Raw genomic sequence first — 22,656 nt, 5'->3', positions numbered from 1 at the left:
GTCAATCTCTTAAAACCCAGAACTCTATTTAAACAATTCAGAGAAGTTTGTCCATTGTTTGTACAAGGCTTTTTCATATTTGCTTATGCAAACTTGCCAAGCTTTTGATGAGGCCTTTTCTTTCATGTACCTTGCAAGTTGGAACAGTGATGTTTAGTACAGTGCTCTCTGCACACAGTAAGTGCTTAATAAATATGATTGAATTATGTTAATAAATACCTGTCGCTCTATTCATGTTCTTACTGGTCACGTGTCTGATCTATGCTGGACAGTATATAAAGATTATACTGAGGTGTGAGGTGTGCCTTAAAAGACCTGATTTTTGCTTATTGTTGCATCCCAGGAATCCACAGCAGTTGTGCATCTTTGGATTAACCTTGGCATTATCCTCGACTCATCTTTCTCATTCAACCGTCATATTTGATCTGTCACCGAATCCTTTTGATTCTTCCTTCACAACATCACTATAACCAGCCCTTCTGTCGCTATCCATACTGCCCTTATGCCGACCCAAGCACTTATCCTCTCCTTCCTGACTACTTCATCAGCCTCCTTGCTGACCTCCCTGCCTCTTATCTCTTCCCACTTGATTCAGTCCATACTTCACTCTGCTCCCTGGAACACTTTTCTAAAAAACTATTCATATTTCCCCACTTCTGAAATACTTCCAGTGGTTGCCCGTCCACCCCCCCCCCCATCAATGGAATTTACTGAGTGCTTACTGTGTGCAGAGCATAGTACTAAGTGCTTGGTGGGTGGCGGTGCAGTGGAACAATGTGGGTAGATATGTTATCCTCCCTGCAATGAGCTCACAGCCTAGAGAACATAAAACAGAAATTCCTTACCATTGGCTTTAAAGCACACTTCTGTCTTAGGTTGCTGATTTCCTACTACAACCCAACTTTGCAGCGTGGCTCAGTGGAAAGACCCCGGGCTTGGGAGTCAGAGGTCATGGGTTCGAATTCTGCCTCTGCCCCTTGTCAGCTGTGTGACTGTGGGCAAGTCACTTCACTTCTCTGTGCCTCAGTTCCTTCATCTGTAAAATGGGGGTGAAGACTGTAAGCCTCATGTGGGACAACCTCATTCCCCTGTATCTACCCCAGCGCTTAGAACAGTGCTCTGTACGTAGTAAGCTCTTAACAAATACCAACATTATTATTATAAAACCAACCTACTCACTGTACCTTCATCTCATCTATCTCACTGCTGACCCCTCGCCCACATCCTTCCTTTGCCCTGGGACTCCCTGCCCTTTCATATCCAACAGACCACCACTCTCCCCAACTTCAAAGCCTAATTAAAATCACATCTCTTCTAAGTGGCCTTCCCCAATTAAGCCCTCATTCCCCTTTCTCTCTTCTGCATCCCCCTTGCACTTGGCTGTGTAACCTTTATTCACCTGGCCTCAGCCCTATGGAACATATGTACATATCCATAATTTATTTGAATATCTATCTCCCCTCCTAGACTGCAAGCTCCAACTCAGTTTACCAACTCTATTATCTTATGCTCCCTAAAGCCCTTATCTTATGCCCTGTGTACAATGCTCTATAAACAGTAAACAGTAAATACCATCGATCTATTGATTGTGTTTAGTTCAAAATATTTTTGTACCATTCTTGCTTACTGTCTCAGCACTTGAAATTAAACCAACACCTGCACTGTCTGCCCTGCTTCTCACAGAGTAAAGTGATGATGATGGGAGTCAGAGGTGATGGGTTTGAATCCCAGCTCTGCCATTTGTCAGCTGTGTGACTGTGGGCAAGTCACTTAACTTCTCTGTGCCTCAGTTACCTCATCTGTAAAATGGGGATGAAGACTGTGAACCTCCTGTGGGACAACCTGATTACGCTGTATCTACCCCAGTGCTTAGAACAGTGCTCTGCACATAGTAAGCGCTTAACAAATACCAACATTATTATTATGATGATGGTATTTGTTAAGCTCTTACGATGTGCAAAGCTCTGTTTTAAGCACTGCGGGGATCCAAGGTGATCAGGTTGTCCCACGAGGGGCTCGCAGCTTTAATCCCCATTTTACAGATGAGAGAACTGAGGCACAGAGAAGTGAAGTGACTTGCCTGGAGTCACTCAGTTGAAAAGTGGCGGAGCCGGGATTAGAATCCTTGACCTCTGATTCTCAAGCCCGGCCTCTTTCCACTGAGCCACGCTGCTTCTCGGTGAAAGTGACAGTGTTCATGTGCTGCCACTTATATGCTGAACACGTTTCTCTATTCCTTCAGAAATCCCCAATGACTGCCCATTTCTCTTTGCATTAAGCAGAAACTCTTAACCATTGGCTTTAAGGCTATCTGTTTTTTTTTATGATATTCATTAGATGCTTACTGTGTGCCAGGCACTGTTCTAAGCTTTAGGATGGACACAAGCTAATCAGATTGGACACAGTCCATTACCTGCATGGAGCTCCCAGTCTTAAATTCCCACTTTACAGATAAGGTAACTGAAGTGCAGAGAAGTGAAGTGACTTGTCCAAGGTCACACAGCCGATTCTTCTGCCTCCCAGGCCCTTGCGCTAGCCAACAGGCCGTGATGATTCCATTGGCTCTCTTCCTTTTACTTATCCACTATCTTCCCCAACTTTCTCTTCCCAAATTCACCTGCTAATTTTGCCTCATTCTCCCAGGAACCATTCTCCAATTCAATTTTCTTCTCCCCATGATCTCTTCCCGGTTACTGTTGCAGCACATATGCACTTGCAGCCTCTTGTCACAATTGCACACGTATTTTACACTATTACATTTATACTATTTGAGTACCTCATCCTCTCATAAGTTATTTCATGCTATATTTTCTTAGTAGCTGTGAGGCCTAGTGAAGAGAACAGGGCTTGGGGTCTGAGGACCTGGGTTCTAATCCTCCTGTCTTTCTTGCTGTTTGACCTTGGGCGAGTCACTTAACTTCTTTGGGTCACAGTTTCCTCATCTGTAAAATGGGGATTCAATACCTCTTCTTCCTCCTACTTAGACTCTGAGCCCCATGTAGGACAAGTACTGTGTCTGACCAGATTTTTTATATCTACTACAATGTTTCATTATCATTAGTAGTAGCATTTTGTTTGTTTCTCCTGTTAAACTGTAAGTTTCTTGAATAACAGGGATTGTATTGTATATTATTGTATTTTCCCAAGCATGTAATAGTAATCCTAATCTTCCTCAACCTCTCACCTACCTTTGACACTGTGGACCACTCCCTTCTCCTGGAAACATTATCTAACCTTGGACTCACTGACTCTGTCCTCTGGTTTTCCTCTTATCTCTCTGACCATTCATTCTCAGTCTCCTGTGCAGGCTCCTCCTCTGCCTCCCATCCCCTAACTGTGGGGGTTCCTCAAGGTTCAGTTCTCGGTCCCCTTCTATTCTCCAATAGTGGAGAACAACGGAGACTGGACCAAACGGGGAGTAACCGGAAAATGACTGCCACCAGTCATCTCTCCCTCCTTTACCTGGTCTATTCTGGGGGAAGGTTGGAGGGGGGGCTGGAGAGGGGGCACCGAAGGAGACGGGCAAATATCAATATGCCAACCGATTCACCTGAGCAACAGTATTACAAACAGCATGTCTGCGATAGGAAACAAAAGACACCCTTGAGGCTTGTGATCCTGATTCGCCATTAGATAACTCTGGTGAATTAGTAGCAATAATGGTTAAATAAGGCATTGTATCTGTGCTAATATCATAACATATATGTTTGTGTGTTTGGGCAAGTCATTCCACTTCTCCGTGCCTGTCACCTCATCTGTAAAATGGGGATTAAGACTATGAGCCCCACGTGGGACAACCTGATTACCTTGTATCTACCCCACCATGCTTGGCACATAGTAAACGCTTAACAAATACCATCATTAATATTATTATGTACATATACACACCTACACACATTTAAAATGAGATAAGTTGGGGTAGGCCAGACCTGAGCCCACCTCTCTTCCAAAAGTGTCAACGCCATACAAGTGACATCCAGTAGCAGCATCAACAAAGTCTCTTCCCTCCCCCACCCTTAGAACCACTTTCTCCACACTGCACTCTTCATCCATGTCTTCCTCCTTTCTGTCTTTCCTTCTGGTGATTTAGTCTGATGATGGTACTTTAATGGGCCTAAAGAGTTAACTGGGAAGCTGTCTGATCTCTAATCATAAAAATTACAGAGTCAAAAACTGCCAGCCATTTCCCCGTTAAAACACTTTGTGAGCTTGAGTGGCTGCCCAGCATTCCGTTCCGCTGAGTCCCCCCAAAGCAGATACTAAAAACCAAGTCTGTGTAATCTTGCTCTTACCTCTTTTAACTAGAAGCATGCAATTATTTTATTGACTTCAGTGTTTCGTTTTCACAGATTACAAATCAGATGTTTTGTACTTCCTCAATTTTGCATAATTCCCCAGCATTTAAACTGGTGGTTGTACGTGATATGTTCTTACTAAGTGCTATGGTGATGATGATGATGATTGCTATTCAGAATTTACCAGCAACCTTGGATTTCATATACTAAATTTCAGTGCATTTGTACAATCCCTAAGAGTTTTTAGCACCCAAACTGTTAAGAAAGTTGTCACCCAACTAATCGTGTGTATAAAATGTATGACATCTTATAAATAAATTGATGGTATGTATCTGTAGAAACTGGGATTGTTGTCCTATTCTGGGTTTTTCTGGTTTAAATCTTAAGGCTGTCATAACTTCTCTTTTGAATTTCTATTTTGCATTCTTTTCAATTGTGTCTCCAATTAAACTATTATTTATTCACTGATGTGCTCTAGCTCTGACACCTTTTTATAAAGACACTCAAGTGCTTACTATGTGCCAGGCACTGTACTAAGCGCTGGGATATTCAATTTACTCAAGTTGGACATAGTCAATGTCCCACATGGGGCTCAAAGTATTAATCCCCATTTTACAGATGAAATAACTCAGGCACAGAGAAGTTAAATAATTGCCCAAGGTCACCCAACAGACAAGTGACACAAGTCAGGATTAGAAGGCAGAGCTTAGATTACTTCCTCCAAGTTCTCAAGGCAGTTATCCCTTTTGGAATCAGTCCAGAATTCTCATGATGATGATGAGGTTGGTATTTGTTAAGCACTTACTCTGTGCCAAGCATTGTTCTAAGTGCTGAGGTAGATACAAAGTAATCATGTTGGCATGTCTGGAAGGGCTTCTCTGGCTTTCCATTCTAGATATTTTAGCAAAGTGATGGACGCTGTCTCACAAAATAAGTGAATCTGAACATAAGGACTAGGAAATCTTCATCAAGCAAGTGACATATACCCAGCCCACATTCTAACGAAGGGGTCAAATATTAAAAGACACACAGTGTAACCAAACAATTGTATTCACAGTTGAATAAATGTATATACATTAGTGCAGTGGAAGACATGAGTACCTAAGTGTTTATTTTGGCAAGAAATTGATGAGGAAAACAAAATTGTGGGGGCAAGGAAGACAAAGGTGTTGAGAATAGTTCCAAGTGTATGTAATTGATTATCATTCCTCTCATAACCACGTTAACTTGTTAACTTTTTAAGTAATGTTTATTCAGAAGATATCATCCAATAAATTAGTAAATTCCTGTTCTCCCTCTCCTTTAGACTTTAACTACTCTGTGGGACAGGAATTGTGTTTGCCCTGATTATCTTGTATCTACGGCAGTTCCAAGAAAAGTGCTTCGTTCATACATTATAATAGCTTAATGCCATTATTATTATTATCATTAATTTAGGCTGTAAACTCAGGGAAAATATCTACCAAATCTGTTGTAATGTACTCTTCTAAGCACTTAGTACAGTGCTCTGCACACAGTAAGTGCTCAATAAATACCACTGGTTAATTAATTAGTTGATTGATTAATCTAAACTCCAAAAGAGAGCAAGGTGGCATGGTGAAGAAATTAGGTGAAACCCCAAAACTGTTGCTATAATTTTAGTAGCTCTAGGAAAATATTACTTATAGGAAGAAGGTTGAATCTATTAGCTAAATCAAGACCCCTGGATCTCAATTATCTTTGGTATTGGTACCAATTACCACCAGTAATCGAGAGCTTGCTGTGTATTTTCCTAGTTGGTGCGAGTATTATCTGTCTTTCTTTTTTATTTGGAATACATACTTGAAAAGAAATCAACAAATTATTTTCATGTACTGAACAGTTTTCTGACACACCTGTTTTTCTTTCTCACTCTCGCCCACACACTGTTTTTCTGTCTTGCCTGGTTTGTTTTGATTCTTACAGTGAGAAATAAAATTTTCAAAATAAGGTTTTTTTACTTTGCCACCATAACTTACCTGCATATATGTGCTAGGAGACCCAGTGTTAGGCAACAAGCAGGTAATATTCCCTCTCTCTTTGTTCTTATTTATTTTGACTTTCCAGCCCCTCCACTGACTAACCCAGGAAAAGGGGCTGTCTGAGGAAGTGTGTACCCCTGCCCCATGCGTTCTATCATGGAGTATAGTGCAAAATTCATTTTTTGCTTTTCCAAAGCAATAAAAATCCCTCCAACTGCAAATATTTTGTGAGTGGAATCAGGTCCCACTGAGCAAAGTGAGAAAACTAGATCCAGAAAACTGAAGAGCAGTAATCTGAGGAAAACCATTTCTCTTTTTTTTTTGTCCTTCCACTTCCCCAGTCCAGAAAAGGAGACTTTTAGGAAATCATGGTTCCAATGTTCTTGGTATGCTGACTCATTTGAAATAGAAAGAAGGTTTTGGTTTTTTTTGTTTTTCCTTTCCTACCCTATTCCTTCACTATCTCCAAGTGTTACTTCGATATTGGACCTCCTCTTACTGGGCATGGTGTAATGATGAAAATCTGTCACCCAGAAAATCGGGTGTCACTTTGCAGTCTTGGAATGACCAGGTGTGAAGTCAGTAGTAAAGAACTAGGATGGCTTGATAAAGCACAGCTCAGAGAGAAGATCTGAATGTACCTTGTTTTGAAGAGCTGTTTCCTCATCAAAGCAGTAGGTTGGTATTGGGTGGGGAAGGGGGAGGTGATTTTTGCAACCTGACAGTTACTGGGGAATCACACTTTCTGACTTTGCCCAAAGATAGATGTCTGATGATGCTATGTTAGTCCCTGAAACAACTGTCTTAGACTGCACATACTCTGCTCTGTTGCGTGGACTGTTTTCTACCTATTTTTGGTCCCAGTCTGTCTAGTTGTTTTGAGAACAACTGAATGTTTTTATTGCTACTTCTGCTCTTTGTTTCATTTTGTATTTCTTGTTGTTTGCTTTTTCATGAATGGGAAAAAGACCTCCCCTCCCCTCCGCAACCGTTATTAAGCTACTCAGATATTATACCCAACCATGGCTTAAACAAATGAGGGTACGATCATGCCTGCTGCTCTTGAGGTCACAGAGCCATTCTAGACCATGACCACTGATTGCGTCCCTTGTCCCTGCCAGCTTTCTTTCCATGGCAAAAGAGTGTAGTAAATGGCTCAATGCAAACCTTCATCCCTGGTGCAAAAATAGCTTTGGCAAAGATCATAAGTTTCTCCTCTTACCCACAATCTGAGCAGTGATCCCCATGAATGGCAAAGGACCACAGAGGATGCAAGCATGTTTGCATTTGCATGGACAAAGTATGCATGATATTCTCTCTCTGACAATTTTATTCATAAATACAGCCTCATAGTCGTTCATTCATTCGTTTTTATTGAGCACTTACTGTGTGCAGAGCACTGCACTAAGGACTTGGAAAGTACCATTCAGCAACAAATAGAGACAATTCCTGCCCACAACGGGCTCACAGACTAGAAAGGGAGAGATGGACATCAAAACAAGTAAACGGGTGCCAACAGCACCAATATAAATAAATAGAATTATAGCTATATATACATCCTTAATATAAATAGAATTATTTGTACATATATACATATATTTGTACATATCTACACATATATGCTGTGGGGTGGGGAGGGGGGTAGAGCAAAGGGAGCAAGCCAGGGCAATGGGGAGCAGAGGGAACCGAGGAAAAGGGGGGGATTTTTCTGGGAAGGCCTCCTGGAGGAGGTGAGCCTTCAGTAGGACTTTGAAGGGAGGAAGTGTGATTGGCAGATTGGAGATCAGCAGCTTCATCTTCAAACCGAAGGAAATCTGCATTATACTATTTTATTTCTTCCTTGAAGCAGGTACAAACAGTTCCATAAAGCTTACCCCTTGATGTTATTAAGTGTTGGCACATAGTAAGTGCTTAAATGCCATACTTATTATTATTATTATTGTCATTATTATTATAATAGATACAATCAGGTCCCACATGGAACTCACAGTCCAAGTAGGAGAGAAAGCAGGTTTTGAATCTCCATTTTGCAGATGCCTGAACTGAGGCCCAGAGAAGTTGAAACTTGCCCAGGGTTGCACAGCAGACAAGTAGCGGAGACAGGAGTAGAACCCAGGTCCTCTTTCCTCTAGTCCACTGGAAATTCACTCATGTCACAGACCTTTTGAAAAAGAACTGTTAATCCTTGACCAAAAGCCACTTATTACCCATATCAACTCCCTAGCCCTAGTCAATAGTGATATATCAAGCTAGATGTCTGTCTCCCCCGTTATAGACTGTGAGCCCATTGCAGGCAGGGATTGTCTCTGTTGCCGAATTGTACTTACCAAGCGCTTAGTACAGTGCTCTGCACACAGTAAGTGCTCAATACTATTGAATGAATGAAGAACAATAATTATAAACCATGCACTTATTACTGCCTCAGGTCCAGTTGCTCTTCCATCCCACTTGATTCACATCATCATCACCAGGACCAGGACTGCACTGCTTCTCCACCACCAGCCTGTTTCTGATCAGGTAAACTCATTTCAGCCATGAACCAAAGTTAGAGTTCTCTAGGTGAGCCACTGTCAAGGTGCTGTTGATAGGAGAGCCCTGGCAGTTGTCCCATTTACAACTCCGTGTATCTTCATCCTCTTTTTCAAGCAGGGAAATGCAACTGAAATGGCACAGTCCCATCTAGGAGGGGTTCACAGATTGTGAGTCCCTTGAGGGGCAGAGTCAATATCTAAATCCCACTTATATACTCTTTCCCAGCACTTAATACAGCCTTATGCACAAAGTGCTTAGTCAATCGATCAGTGATATTTACTGAGCACTTACTGTGTGCATGACCCTGTAATAAGCAGTTGCAGCATGGCCGAGTGGCAAGAGCAGGGGCTTGGGAGTCAGAGGTCATGGGTTCTAATCCTGGCTCTGCCACTTATCAGCTGTGTGACTTTGGGCAAGTCACTTAACTTCTGTGTACCTCAGTTACCTCATGTGTAAAATGGGGATTAAGTCTGTGAGCCCCACGTGATTACCTTGTATATACCCCAGCACTTAGAACAGTGCCTGGCACAGAGTAAGTTAAATACCATAATTATTATTTATTATTGTAGTACAATACTACTGAAACAGAGTAATTTCAGTACTCACATTTCCAGTCCCACACTTCCCACTAATTCATTAGCTAATGAAAGAAGGGTATCTGTGACAGAGCTTAATTGTAGAAATATTCAGCAGAGCTTACTGGTTACAAAAGTAATTGCAGGGTTCAAAGAGAAGTAGAAAATGTATTTCTGCATTCTCTTCTGGGAATTGGTTTTCCAAGATCTGGTGGAGCTTGCTTTCCCAGAATCTTTTAAAAAATAGATTGAAATCGCCTGGGAAGAGATGGGATGGGCCAATAGCATCTTTGGGGATGCTCAGCCTATCAGCTGAGGAAGAGCTTATAAATTCAGGAGGGATCTACCACTTAGGTTTTCTTTCTCTCTTTATGTCCTCTGATGCAACTTGGCTCCTGCCACCTGCTGAACGTGAGTACAACGTCTCATGCCCAAAAAAGTTTATGTATTGATAGAAATTGGTTAATTTATTGGAGCTTGTATATTTAGGGGAATGTAAACATTTAGATATAGCCTGTATTCTCCCTTTTCCTCTCCCTTGGTGTTTGTTAAACTTCCGAATCTTAGGCTTTTATGGTGGATTGAAAAAGCCTGGAGCAACTATAAGTTTTCCTCTAATTCCTCCAAGACAACCAGTTTTCATAAACCCTTGGATGACATTTGCAATCCTGCAGACTAGGAAGTGAGACAGCTAAAAGAGCTTCATGACTCCCAGGGCCCATCAAGTCAGATTCTGCTCTCTAGGTAAAAATTGACTCCACCTTCCTTTCTCTCCCCTCACTTTGAAATCTCACTGCATATAGAAAGGTGGACTTTTCCTGGCTCTCCCCAAATCTCCAATAAGCAAGTACATATTTTCCCTAGTAATACCAGAATCTGACCCTGGAAGAGGTCCCTGGTTTCCAAAGCACACTGTATTGTTTGTTCCAATTTTCTTTTTCCTCCATTCTGTTTTTCAATAGAGAAATACAGCTGATACTGGCGAAGGAGGGTGGAACTCTGACCAGGTGTGTCCCCTTGATAACTAATCACAGAGCATATCTGGAAACTAACACCCACACCTGTGCATTGTTCGATTTCTTATCAAATGTGTGCCCACAGTCACAGGATTTTCAGAGAGATAGGTACCCTCAATTTTGTCAATTCACTTCCCTTAAGAGGCCTTCAGATATCCCAAATTATTTCTTCTCCTTGGCCTCACAGAAGGAAGTCTCACTAGTTAGGCCACTGACTGAAGTGTTGATGGTGTGCTACATCTGATTGCTCTGCATCTTCCCAGCCCCTTTTACAGTGCTTGGCACACAGCGTTTGACAGATGCTACAGTTTTCATTATGATTTGTCTTGTACTTGTGACACAGAGACAGATGTAGGAGGTTGACACAGCTTGATCGCTGTCTGGTTTCTCAGAGTGCTGGCCTAGTCTTGTTCTCCCAATCCCTCTAATTCTAGTCTGTATCTGTCCCAGTCTGCTTCCCTCAGGTCCACCCACACAGATGACAATTACTGGGGTTGAGAGTAGTCTCTGGTCAACCCTGTGGGGGTCTTAGAGTTTAGGGCTGGTTCAACCTTGACCTTTTTGCTAAAGATGAAATGACTAGACTTCAATCCAGCAAGACTCTAGGGATTCTGAAATCCTAGTTAAATCTCCACTTATTGTTCAGGGTCCTTAGGAGCAGGACATAGTAATGACGATAATTATGGTACTTGTTAAGCATTTACTATGTGCCAAACACTGTTCTAAGTGCTAGGGAAGATACAAGGTCATCAGGTTATCCCACGTGGGGCTCACAGTCTTAATCCCCATTTTACAGATGAAGTGACTGAGGCACAGAGAAGGTCATACAAGTGGTGGAGCTGGCATTCATTCATTCAATCATATTTATTAAGCGCTTACTGTGAGCAGACCCCCGTACTAAGTGCTTGGAAAGTACAATTCAGCAACAGAAACAATCCCTGCCCAAAACGGGCTCACAGTCGAGAAGGGGGGAGACAGAAAATGAAACAAGTAGACAGGATTAGAACCCACGCCCTCTGGCTCTCAAGCCTGTGCTCTTTCTACTATGTCACGCTGCTTCTCAATGATCAGCTGTTGTTTACTCTGTTGTACTCTTCCAATGTGCAATGAATGGGCTTGATTACCATTGAGTGAGTGAACTGTTCGGTCCTCCAGAGTCTGCTGGTAATGGACTCAGATTATTGCCCCTTCTCCCCTTCCCATGATGCAGGCAGTTCTGGGTCCCAAACGAAGCTAAAGGTCTTCAGAGAGCTAAGGAGCCACTATATTACCATGAACAGATCCTCTTCCCAGTGTAACGCTTTTTGCAGCCTACTCAATGGCTGAATCTGCACCAAACTGACCAAAACTGAAGCTAAAGGTGAATTGATGCAGAGAATGGAGGAAATTCATTAGCAGATTTTGTGCAGAGGGTGAGAGGAACCATGAGCCAGGCTTTTTCCTGGAGATTACATTCCAGGTATAGATATGCCCGCTATTCTTGTGTCCCCGAGGTGTTTTCTTTCTTTGGATAACGATTAGGGTGGGAAGAGCAGCAAACTGCTGAAACTTGTCAGATTAGTAAAAGTATTTAGAAGTTAAAGGAACAGTCTTGTTATGGCAACAGTGAGGTTGGAGGACCAAGGTGGAGAACGAAAGTGAAGAAGTCCATTTCGGGTATCAGGCAGGCTTTCAGATGGGTCCCTGAACAGATTCTGAGTTAAAGCCAGAGTACTTCCTAAATTCTATTTATTATTATTATTATCATTATTTTAAGAGAATGCAAATGCCTTAAAGTGTCCGACATTTTCAAGTGGCAAAAGAAATGTTGAAAAAGTGCAAAAACCACAAAATAATTGACAGAGCAGACTGAATCTTACTCACTGGACTATATTGAGCACAAACTGTGTGCAGAGAGAGAACTGTACTAAGTGTTTAGAAGAGTAAAATAGAGGAAGTAGATATGATCTCTGCCGGTCTCAACTTCACAACATCGCCAAGATCCGCCCTTTCCTGTCCATCCAAACCGCTACCATGGTAGTACAACCACTCATCATATCCTGACTGGAATCCTGCATCAGCCTCCTTTCTGACCACCCAACCTCCTGTCTCTTCCTACTTCAGTCCATACTTCACTCTGCTGCCCGGATTATCTTTCCCAGACTAAGCCCCGCCTTTTCCTCTTCTCCCCCTCTCCATCACCCCGACTCGCTCCCTTTGCCCTACCCTCTACACCTTGCAGCACTTGTGTATATATGTACATATTTATAATTCTATTGATTTTTATTAATGATGTGTATATATCTACAATTGTATTTATATTGATGCTATTGATGCCTGTTTACTTGTTTTGATGCCTGCCTCCCCCCTTCTAGACTGTGAGCCCATTGTGGGCAGGGATGATGCCTGACTACTTGTTTTGTTTGGTTGTCTCTCTCCCCTTTTTAGACTGTGAGCCCGTGTTGGTAGGGATTGTCTCTATTTGTTGCTGAATTGTACCTTCCAAGTGCTTAGTACAGTGCTCTGCAGTAAGCCCTCAAAAAATATGATTGAATGAATAAATCCCTGGTCTCCTGGTGGAGATTGAGGGAGTTCCAGGTAGAAGGGAAGATGTGAGCTAGAGGTCATCAGTGAGAGACAAGAGTGAGGGATGGTGAGTAATAGCCTTAAAAGAAGTAAAGTGTTTAAGCTGGGTTTTAGTGGCAAAAAAGTGAGGATAAATTGGAGGAAGAGAGCTGAATGAGTATCTTAAAAGCTAGGATGAGGAATTTGAAGAGATGGATGGGTAATCATTGGAAGATTTATAGCCCCTCTTCTAGACTGTAAATTCTTTGTGGTCAAGGAACATATCACCAACTCCACTATATTGTACTCCCCCAAGAGCTTAATTCTGCGCACAGAAAGTGCTCAATAAATATCACTGATTGATTTTGAGAAGTGGAGAAATATGCATCAAACATGCAATCTGCACAAGAAGCAGCATGGCCTAGTGGATAGAGCATGGGCCTGGAAGTCAGAAGGACCTGGGTTCTAATCCCAGCTCTGCCACTTGTGCTGATATATGACCTTGGGCAAGTCACTTCAATTACCTCATCTGTAAAATGGAGATTAAGACTGTGAGCCCTATGTGGGACAAGCACTGTGTCCAACCCAATTAGCATGTATCTGTCCCAGCAGGTTCAGTGCCTTGTGAATAGTAAGTGTTTAACAAATACCATTCCAGAAAATATGAGAAAAATGATAACAGGGAGGATAGTGAACCATGAACTGAAAAGGTTATGCGGCAGGGAGATCTGAGGTAACAAACCATAGTGAATAGGTGAGCTGGGAAAATAAATATCAAGAGCTGAGATATACAAGACAATAAATGGGTAAGAAGAAGAGAGTTGGGTTCTGCTTGATCCAGAGAATAATGGGTAACCATTGTAATTTGAGGAGTATAAAGACATATGCAAAACAACTTTTTGAAAAATCATCCAAGCAATAAAGTGAAGTTTAGACTGGAGAAGGGAGGGACTGGAAATAGTGTAGGTGGATACAATAGTTTAGATGGGATACAACTAGCACCCAGAACAAAATGGACTGTTTATATAGAGAGGAAGGAATGGATCCAGAACCCTTTGTGGAGGGAAACAGGATTTAACTACAGATTGAATGTGGGAGTTGAAAGAGAGCAAGGATAATGCCAACGTGGAAATTTGGAGAGTGGGAGAATGAATGGGCTGCCAATTGTGGAGGCAAGACTATATGAGTGAATCTGAGTTCAGTTTTAGACCCATTGATCACACAAGGAACTGTTGGAATCCCCTTGAGAAGTCTGGAATGCTGGAGGAAATGAGGAGAGAGTTTGGGGCTAAGAAACTAAGATTTCAGAATCATCCACCTAGAGGTGGTAGCTAAAGTTGTGGATGGGGATGAGCTTACCAAGGGAGTAAGTATTAAATGAGTAGATCGATGCCTTGAGGGACAGCCTCAAGAAAGTGAGAATCACTGAGCAGAACTAAATACTGTCATGGAATTCTATTATCTAAGCAACACACTTTCCAAAGCTGCAACAATAGGAGAGGAAGTAGAAAAGCAAATCACGAAAGCCAAGAAAGCCTTGGGGAATTAATTGTGGTGTGAGTGTGGCATCCGGCTTCAACCCTAACTAGTTGTCTGTAGTACTATCCTGTTGCCCAACTTTCTTCTGCCTGGTTGTGAAACTTAGAATCATCACAGATGCATGTCTGGTTTTTGAGCCATTCACCAGAGTCACTTATGAAACAGACTCAACATTAAATGACAGATGGACTCAAAAACGATAAGCCTTAGAACAATATCAATCCACTACCACTGAAGCACTGATTGACAGGCTGAGATTGGTGGGAGAATGGCTGACAGCTGAATACCTTTTAGGGTCTCCTAAATGAATGGCCAGAGGAGAAGTTTTTAGGACCTTCAAGCGAAGCTTCAGCCCTTATGATATCACCCTGAAAGGTGAGTGGTGATTACATAGAACTGAAAGATGTGACATCTTTTTTAGACTAATTTAATACACCAAGCCAAAAAGGAAGGCTCTCTGTGAACTGAAGTATCAAGAGGATGATGAGAAAGAGGCAAAAATGAAAATGTTAGGAGATGCTAACAGGCCAAGAAAAACCTACTTTTGCTGTACATTCATTCACTCAATTGTATTTATTGAGTGCTTACTGTGGGCAAAGCACTGTACTAAGCACTTGGGAGAGTACAATGTATGAATAGACACATTCCCTGACCACTATGAGCTTACAGTTTAGAGGGGGAGGGCCAACATTAATATAAATGCATAACTTATGATATATAATGCATATAACCCACCTTTTTTTTTTTACTGCATCAGCCTCCTCACTGACCTCTCTGCCTCCTGCTTCTCTCCACTCCAGTCCTTACTTTCACCCTGTTGCCAGGATCATTTTTCTAAAAAAAAAGTTCATTTCATATCTGCCCCAACCTCCAATGGTTGTTCATCCCCTTTTGCATCAAATAGAAACTCCTAATCATTGGTTTTAATCCACTCCATCAGCCCACCCCCTCTTACCTTACCTTGCTGATTTCCGACTACAACCCAGCCTTCCACTTCTCTAACGCCATCACTGGGATTATTTTAGGCCTATATTGACCTTTTCAGTCACCTGTGTACCCATATGTGACATCACACAAAATATATGAAGGTTATATATGTGTGTGTTTTTATATTATATTATTATATAGTAATGTATAGCGGTATGTACATCCATTTACAAGCTGCCATTATGGTGGTATACAGAAAGCTCTTTCAAGTCCATAGCAAATGACAATTTTGTCAGTATTTTAGGATTGTTCAGATTGTTTTACCACCTCACCCAGAAAAATGTTTTCAAGAGCTATTTGTGTGAATTAGAGAAAATAATATATGATTAAAAAATTCTCATACCACTGCATATTTTACTTGTGGAGATATCAGAGTAAATCTGAATGAAAAAAGTATACTGTTAAAAAAAAAAAACAACTGGATCAAGTGTCTTGAATTTATATTGAAATCAGATAATATTAGGGGCCAAATTGTTTCCAGAGAGGGAATCGTTTGAATCGCCCAGGTTAATCATGTTATTATGTAAATAAAATCTCGATGAAAAGAAGATGCGAGATTTTTCTTCCCATTGAATTGATTAACAGTTCAATTATTAATGAATTCATGAATTTTATATTGCTGCATCAATAGTGTTGTGGGTTTTTTTTTATATTTCACATTTTTAAGGACTGATCATTCATATTTAAAACTTCTACTACAGTGAAGCATAGTACAGCAGCAGAGGGCAGTCTAGTTCTCTAACAATGGAAAAACACGGGGAAGTTAATGGAAAGGGAAAAACATTTCAATCTTAAAGCATAAAGCATTACCAAAACTTGTATACCTTGGCAAGGAGAAGGGATATTTTAAAATGTTCCCACCGGCCCTGTAGAGTGTGCATGTCTAGTACATGCACTAGAGCACCTTCTATTTAAATCTCTTTTAATTACTCATCATCAGTTTCTTTTCTTCTGCTTATTGTCCAAAGAAAGGAAACTAGGACTCCTGCATTAAGTGGGGTTATATCAATTTTGGCCATACATTTCGGTCCCCAGAGATAGCCAACCAGATCCTTAAAGTCTGACTTTTGGCCATTTTTTGGAGGTAATAGCCTTTACTAAATGTCCACTGTATACAGAGCGCTGTCAGCAAAAGGCTAGTAAAAAACACCTTTTTCCCTTCCCCCTCCTTTTCTTTCCCCCTCCTTTGATTTGTCTCAGTCCATCCCTGGATTTAAGAATACCTGGATGTGGCCTTGGTTGAGAATCAGGGATTTGATCTTCCTCATCAATAATCCATCACCTGGTACATATACTCTATCCCCTGTTTGCAAAGTTGATTAATTTTGTACATTTGCATTTAGTTGAGTTTATACATTGTCATTACATTTTTTATGTTAATCTAATAACTCTATTTCTAACTTCAAATTTCTAAACTCATTTGCTTTTAAGGTATTTTTAAAAGGAAATGTATAAGGTCATAGTTTTACAAATCTTTCTGAACACTTGGTTTCCTTAATACCTCTTAATTTCTGCCAGGGTCATGCTATGGTATTTATTCCAAAAGATTTAACTCATGAATACAAAATTCTATTCGTAATAATTTTTCAATAAAATGAAATTCATCTTCATATGCCTTAAGAAAAAAGCTTCAACCTTGATAGATCAAATTTATTTTCTGTCACCATGAATGTCTCTCTCGTCTCAAAATTGTGGCAGCGATTTTTCTTGAGGAACTCATACGTAGATTACTTCCAGAGCAAGGAAATCATGAAGAATACAACATTTTCCATGGGGATTAAAAGTGTGAGCCCCATGTGGGATGGGGACTGTGTCCAATCTGATTCATTTGTGTCTACCCCAGCACTTTGAAAAGTGCTTAGCACATAATAAATGCTTAACAAGTACCATCATCATTATTATTATGATTATTATTGCTGGGGCAGATAGAAATAATCAGATTTGACCCATCCCTGTCCCACATGGGGCTCTTAGTCTAAGTATGAGGGAGTAGGATTTATCCCCATTTTTACAGATGAGGGAACTGAGGCACAGAGAAGTTTAAGGATTTGTCCAAGTGGTCGAGGTGGGATTAGAACCCAGGTCCTCTGACATCTAGGCCTGTGCACTTTCCATTAGGCCACTAGGCTTCATCTCTGTTCTATGCCCACTGCTACATTGGGAATCCTGCTCTGGAGTGAACAAGCAGCAGGCAGAGCAGTCTGGGCATATTCCCAGTTTGTTCTGGAGTTCCTTTGGTAGAATTGCAATTCCATAGCCCAAATCCCTGGAGGCTGGGGCTGAAGGTAGTGCCTTTCAGTGTCTTTAAGTCACAAATTCCTGGTTGCATACTCCTTTTGAAATAAATGAGGGACAAGATGGAAACACCATTCATTCAGAATCTGTGGGTATAGAGTGTCTTTGGAAATTGCCCTTGGCTTCATCCCATGCGGATTTAGCTCATTGTAAACCACAGAATACTGCAGTCTTAGCAGTGATATCTGCCTGTTGCTTTGGAGTGTCCTCTTAAGTCATGTTGGGCTTAAGACTCCTTGGACTCTAGCTAGTATTTACAGTCTAGATCTAAAAAAAAAAGTCTGAAAAGGAAATTTTGTTGAAACTGCCATGAGTCTCGTGTTTCCTACCTTTTGAGTTGGCCAGGCGACTTGTGAGAGTTCCCGTTCTCACTTGGAAGGAAAACATTTGGTTCTAAGTGTAAAGCAACTAATTATTCAAAAATAATGAACCCTGAAGGCCTAAATTCTACAGCCTAGTCACAGGAAAATCTGTCATTAAGTTCAATGAAAGTTCCTTGTTTCAATTAATCCTGACCCTGAGACAGGACCTTAATTACTGATGCTGCAAGTCATTACTTCTTGGCTTTTTCATCTTGTCACTCTGAATGTCAGATTGCATTGTTTAATGTTGCGAAGGCAAAATTGAAATGTCTGTCTTCGGCTCAGCTGAGCACTTTTATTGTTTCCTCATGTTCATTTAGGAGATGTAATCACTGAGGCTCAAAATTCTCCTTCCTCCCTGACTTATCACACTGGGTTTATTCTGCTAGACTCTTTGAATTGCAGTTTTGCATTTAATATAGCCTTAGCCACTTTTGTATCTCAATTTTTGTTTTTCAAAATTATCCTATTCAATAATTCACCATGAACACACATACACCAGGTAGGACAACTGGTCCCAAATTGTCCTAGCTGGTGTATGTGTGTTCATGGTGAATTATTGAATAGGATAATTTTGAAAAACAAAAATTGAGATACATTTTGAGAAATCCACCCTATTCCTCTCCTGTCACAGCTTTGGATCATCTAAACACTTAGGTGCTCGCCCCCTGCCAGTAGCACTTAATGTACATTATCTTTAAACTCAGTTGTTTTCCCTTACCTGTAATTCATTTTAATATCTGTCTTCCCTGCTTGATCATAAGCTCCTTGAGGGCAGGTATTGTTTTCCAACTGTACTGTACTCTTCAAAGTGCTTGCACCATGCTTTGCACAGTGTAGGAGCTCAGTAGATACTGCTGATGGATATTTCAGAATTCAGGTAATAGTAAAAGCATTTAACTGCCTTCTGTGTGCAGTGCACTGTAATAAGCAGTTAGGTGAGTACAACATGATAAAGTGACCTGTTTTCTTCCCACAAGGAGCTTGTCTTCTTACAGGGGAGACAGGTACAAAAATATTTACAAAAAGCTATCAGAATAAAAAACTGAATGGACATATATGCATAAGTACTATAATAATAATAATGTTGGTATTTAAGTGCTTACTATATGCAGAGCACTGTTCTAAGCACTAATACAGGGTAATCAGATTGTCCCAAGTGGAGCTCACAGTCTTAATCCCCATTTTATAGATGAGGTAACTGAGGCCCAAAGAAGTTAAATGACTTGACCACAGTCACACAGCTGACAAGAGGCAGAGCCCAGGATTCGAACCCATGACTTCTGACTCCCAAGCTCGTGCTCTTTCCACTGAGCCACGCTGCTTCCGTATATTCATATACTATGTATGTGAAACATACATAAGTGCTAAAGGTGGAAGTTGGCTTAATAATAATTGTGGCATATGTTAAGCGATACTATGTGCCAAACAATGTAGTAAACACTGGGGCAGATTCAAGATAATCTGGTCCCACATGAGGCTCACCATCTAATCCCCATTTTGCGGTTGAGGAAACTGAGGTACAGAGAAATGAAGTGACTTTTCCAAGGTCACAACACAGTTGACAAGTGACAGAGCGGGATTGATGTGACTTGTGTCTCTGAGAAACAGCTGAAGTATTAGGAAGAATTTGAATTTAGGAGGAGCTGGGGACTGACAATAGGAGGAAGGGGAGGGGAAGGAGAAGGAGTTTGAGTGAGAAATGAAGGGGAGGGAATTGGGATGTGCTGAGAGTACATTTTGTAATTAATAATAATAACTGCGGTACTGGTTGAGCACTTACTATGTGCCAAGCACTGTTCTAAGCAACCCTGTTGATCACCCCCTTCTCTTGGTAACATCATCCTTCTTCAGTTCCACAGACACTGTTCTCTCCTGGTGCTCCTCCTATCTCTCTGGCCGCTCATTCTCAGTCTCTCTCACAGGTTCTTCCTCTGCCTCCCATCCCCTAACTATGGGTCTCTCTCAGGGTTCAGTTCTGAATCCCTTCTGTTCTCCATCTACATCCACTCGCTTGGAGAACTCATTCACTCACACAGCTTCAACTACCACCTCTGTGTGGATGATAGCAAATCTATTTCTCCAGCCCTCATCTCTCTCCCTCTCCACAGTCTCACATTTTCTCCTGCCTTCAAGACATCTCTATCCTCTCGTCACCTCAAATTTGATATGGCTAAAACTGAACTTCTTATCTTCCCACCCATCCCTGTCCTCTGCAAGGTAGTAATAGTATTAAGTGCTGACTACATGCAGAGCGCTGCACTGAGCATTGGAAGAGAATACACAGGTGGGAATTAGACATGAACCCTGCCCCTGGGGTGTGGGGAGGTGATGCGGTTGGGTTTCCTCGGTAATATTCATTCATTCAATAGTATTTATTGAGCGCTTACTATGTGCAGAGCACTGTACTAAGCGCTTGGAATGTACAAATCGGCAACAGATAGAGACAGTCCCTGCCCTTTGATAGGCTTACAGTCTAATTGGGAGAGACAGGCAGACAAGAACAATGGCAATAAATAGAGTCAAGGGGAAGAACATCTCATAAAAACAATGGCAAATAAATAGAATCAGGGTGATGTACATCTCATTAAACAAAATAAACAAAATAAATAAGGTGATGAAGATATATACAGTTGAGATATATACAGTAATATTATATCTGAGAGTGTGCTGTCGGTTGGTCCAACAGTCTGAAAAACTGCCATTAGTGGGCAAAGAACGTGTCTACCAAATCTGGCATATTATATTCTCCCAAGTGCTTGGTATAATGTTCTGCACACAGTAGCCAGAAGTAGCATGGCTCAGTGGAAAGATCCCGGGCTTGGGAGTCAGACATCATGGGTTCAAATCCGGGCTCAGCTACTTGTCAGCTGTGTGACTTTGGGGAAGTCACTTAACTTCTCTGTGCCTCTGGTACCCTATCTGTAAAATGGGAATTAAGACTGTGAGCCCCAGGTGGGATAACCTGATCACCTTGTATCCTCCCCAGTGCTTAGAACAGTGCTTTGCACATAGTAAGCGCTTAACAAATGTCATTATTATTATTAAATATGATTGATCAAATGGCCACGAGGTTGCAGGAGCAATCCTAGAGTGGGTCCAGGGAGAGAGAAGAGCCACCGCACATTCATAGCTCCAAGAATGTGCACAGTCCTCACTAACGTTAGATTGATCATCAATCGTATGTATTGAGCTCTTACTATGTGCAAAGCACTGAACTAAGTATTTGGGAAAATACAATATGATAATAATAATTCTGGTATTTGTTGAGCACTTATTGTTTGCCAGACACTATACTAAGTGCTGGGGTGGATACAAGCAAATCAGGTTGGACACAGTCCCTGTCCCACATGGGGCTCATAGCCTTGATCCCCATTTTGCAGATGAGGAAAGAGAAGCATAGAGGAGTGAAATGACTTGCCCATCTACTACACCATGCTGCTTCCCAGAGTTGGCGGACATGGTCACAGTGAATTTACAGTCTGAAGGATTCAAAATTGGAGTTGCCCCTTGAGGAAGTACCATTGATGGATTGATATTGTGAAAACATATGACTTGTCTCTCACAGACCAGACAGTGCTTGCTGATCTATGGAGACAATAAAAGATAGCCTGATGATTTATGAGGGTTTAGTTGATTGCACCTGGCACTCTGTGACTGCATTAAATTTTGTGAAATTAGGTAAGGAAAATATCATAAAAGTTTGGAGAAACTTTGCTGTGATATTCTCCTAGAGTATCACCTTAAGGTTTCCTGGAAATATTTTCAAAAACAATACAAATTCAAAGTATTTTAAGGTAAAGTGTATCTATATGTACAAATAAATGAAAGGAATTTGTTCTGTCCAGTGCACTCTGCACTAATGTTTTATTCCATTGTAAGAATGTGCTTGTCTCAATAGAAAAATGTAGCCTACTCCTGTATAAGTTTTCAATGATCAGTTTACAAAGCATGTCCAGACACTTTGATCATGCCCACCATAAAAATTGATGAGCATCCACTGGCTTTTCAAACAAAACACTGCCTCTATCTTGCCTGTACATCATGCACAAATCTGCTTGAGACCGGAGATGACAGAAGGGAAAGAACTATAAACCAACAAGAAAAAATCAGGCAGAGCTGAAAGGGAGTACAGGACGGAAGAGATGGAAAAACCTAAGTATTTTCAGTCAGGGGGATCCTGTGGTGTACAGAGCACTGTGGCTAGACTTCATTTGAGTAAAACACAGTCCCTGTTTTCAAGAAGCTTACATTCTAAACGGGGAGACTGACATCACAGAGTGCTACAACAGTTGAGAGCAGAAGTATGGAAGGAGAAATAAGTGTAATTTTTCAAATCCCAGCTCTGCCACATGTCAGCTGTGTGACTGTTGGCAAGTTACTTCGCTTCTCTGTGCCTCAGTTCCCTCATCTATAAAATGGGGATGAAGACTGTGAGCCTCATGTGTGATAACCTGATTATCCTGTATCCCCCAGCGCTTAGAACAGTGCTCTGCACATAGTAAGCGCTT

The sequence above is a fragment of the Ornithorhynchus anatinus genome, chromosome 1 (assembly GCF_004115215.2).
Source record: "Ornithorhynchus anatinus isolate Pmale09 chromosome 1, mOrnAna1.pri.v4, whole genome shotgun sequence".
Taxonomy (NCBI): domain Eukaryota; kingdom Metazoa; phylum Chordata; class Mammalia; order Monotremata; family Ornithorhynchidae; genus Ornithorhynchus; species Ornithorhynchus anatinus.
The sequence above is the reverse complement of the archived record's forward strand: the minus strand, read 5'-3'. Positions refer to the sequence as shown.